Here is a 3,062-nt window from a genome sequence, read left to right as displayed (position 1 = left end):
GGTCTGGTTGATGATCTTCTGTTGGACTCTACAGGTGAAGTTGTTGCTGTGTCTCTTCTCCACAGTCACTCTGGTGCTGACAGTATAGAGGTCATCAGGACCTCTGACTGTCTCTGTAGGTCCAGCAGAGAGCAGCTTTCCCTCACCGTCCAGCCACAACAGCTCAGGCTCTGGATACCAGCCTTTAGATTTACATTCTAGCACTCCACTGCGGACTGTAGTCATGGTGATGACCGCACCTGAGAAAAGTCACAGAACATACAGGTAAAACAGGTTTATTATATATTTGCAGAACTGACACAAAACTTTCATCTAGATGACTCAGAGTTGTCCACTTACCAACATTAAGCTGAAGTGAAGATTCTGCTTTCAGTTCTGGAAGGAAGCAGCTGTATATTCCCTCATCGGTCAGTTTCACCTTGGAGAGTTTGAGTGACATGTCTCCTTGCTTCACGTTGTCGATGGACACTGACGTTCTTCCCTTGTAGGACGGGTTCTGATCGTCCAGGCTGTCTTCACCGAACCGTCTCATGTGGACAAATTTGGGGTTAAGGTCTTGTCTCGTCCATTCCAGCACCTTAGTAATGAGACCTTCATCAGGTGTCACGCGGCATGGCAGAATGATGTCATCACCGAGCATCGCCACAATCGGCTGAGATTGAGTGACCACCTGTGACTCACCTGAGGACAGAACATCTGTGTAAGCATTTGTGCAAAGGTAAAAGTAAAAGTCTCAGGATTAGTTATTCTTTGTCCTAGCACACATCTTCTGGGGATGACGAATGTCTCTAAACGTTTCTCAGTGTTTCATACCAATGTTGACATATATCTCAGGATAAAGAAAACTTTTTGATACTAGTGGTTAAACAAAGGGATCACCAAGGTTAGTAAGATTCATCCTCGGGAGACCAAGAATATCTGTACAAAATTTAGTGGCAATCAATCCAATAGTCTTTAGGATATTTCACAGGAGAAATAAAAATTTGTGGTGCTAGAAATGAAGGCAAGTGATGACTAAAGTTACTAGGATTCATCCTCTGGAGACTACAAATGTCTGCACAAAATGTAGTGGCAATCCATCCAATAGTTTTCAAGCTATATCATTGGATCAGTAACAATTTTCGATCTGTTTGTGGCACCAAATGTAATGTCAGGGAATAAAAATCATTAGGATTCATCCTCTGAGGACCATGAATGTCTGCACCAAATTAAATTGGAAAATATTGAATGTAAATATTCAACACTGGTCTACAACCACAGTTGAAAAGAGAGCCATCAGTTCCCATTATTATTTCAACAAGTTCGGCCAGAACACAGGAAGAAGTTAATTATCGGCTTGTGTAAACAACCCCCCCCCTCCTCCTCCTCAACACACACAATATAATCAGCTGTTATCTATATCTGTAAGATACCCTAACTGACGTTACAACGGCTTGTTAAACAAACCGGATCAGCCCAATAAACACAAGTTCACACTTTCACTTTCATTCTCACCAGTGAGCTGATCTGCACTGTGAGTCTTTGGCGCTCCCCACTGTCACTGTACTGCACCTTCATTCACAGCAGCTCAGACTTTAATATGGCCAACTTGTAGTCTTACTCGTGCTTTCACACGATGTGCGTTGCATTGGAAACAAAATGAAAGCTCAGCTAACAGTACTGTTTAAAGTATTTGTAGTGATGCATTCGTCTATGATTTAATGGCATTTGTAGGCATCAGTTTATATCCAGAGTGGTCACTTCAATAGGTAAACTTATACAATCTAATGCTGTCCAGTACAATAGCTCTGTCATTTTGTCTGCAACATTTCCATATCTGAGGAGATGCAGTCTGTAGTGTTAGGTTTAAAGTCTATGTTAAAAAAAGGTCTTTGATATTGTATCATTTGTGGACACATTACCTCCATCAAAGCGTCTCAGGAGAAGAAAGACAACAGAATGATGGAAAATCAAAGTGCTGAATGCAGCAAGTCGAGATTTATGGGACAGTCCGTCCATCTGGTGAAGCGTCTGAAAATCAAAGAAGAAGAAAGAAGAAATTCACATTAAGATAAAAAAGATTTAAACTTATTGATGATAATAAAATGTTATACATAAGTAAATAAATAAGATCTGTACTGCACTGCCTTAAAACTATTGAATTAGGATACAACTTCCAGCTTACATGCAATATGTCAACGGTCTTATTCGAAAGGAGATTAAACGCATTAGGAAACCTGCTTTTATTCCAAAGAAATTTACAATTTCCTCTAAATTAAACATCAAATTACAGCAGGAATTCTTTTTTTTTTTTATTAAAAGTATTTCCTACCTCTTGAGTGATTTCTCACTCAGCAAGCTGCAAACGCTCAAAGTCCTTAAATCAAACAAGTACAGTGATCAGTGTTATCTACTGCAGTCCCACCGCTCACCCTATTAGATTGAAGTCTGTTGACTGACTCCAAACTTAACGTCAGTGTCTTTGTTAATGTGTTACACAGAAATAAAAGGTTGCACTTTGATCCTGTTGCCAGGCAGCTCATAACCACCATTATAAAATACTACAGCTGCAATGAAACAGGAGCATCAGCTCCTGTATTGTTTTTAATAGAGTTAGATGACTGGTCTGCTGGTCTCCAGCAGGGGGCAGAGTAGGACGACTTCATGTTCACACCGTCTGTCTCAGATAAATGGGCAGAGACTCTTTTTTTTACCACTCCAGATGATGTTTTTAAGGTGAAGACTTCACAAGAGAAACCATCAACAGATCTTCTTCTTCTGTTGTATTCGAGGGTTTTCACAGTGACAAAAGGAAAGGGACAAATCAAGTAACAAAGCTGACAATGGAATAGAGTTTAGAAAATAAAATGTGTTATCATTATTACTACATCACCACCAGAACACTGCGCCTTGGAACAACAACCTACTGTTTGTATCTTGTGTTCAAAGCCGCTGTGTGCAGAGTTTTAATGTGATTATAACAACTTTGAAACTTAATCTGATCACATAATTCATTGTTTGATTGTGCATTGAGCAGAGTTGGTTTTACCACTGGGAGACACCAAAGTCTGAATCTGGAAATG

This window comes from Seriola lalandi, unplaced genomic scaffold (assembly GCF_002814215.2).
Source record: "Seriola lalandi dorsalis isolate HSWRI2012SDOR001 ecotype SW California unplaced genomic scaffold, Sedor1 jcf7180002050128, whole genome shotgun sequence".
Classification (NCBI taxonomy): Eukaryota; Metazoa; Chordata; class Actinopteri; order Carangiformes; family Carangidae; genus Seriola; species Seriola lalandi.
Note: the sequence above shows the minus strand (reverse complement) of the source record.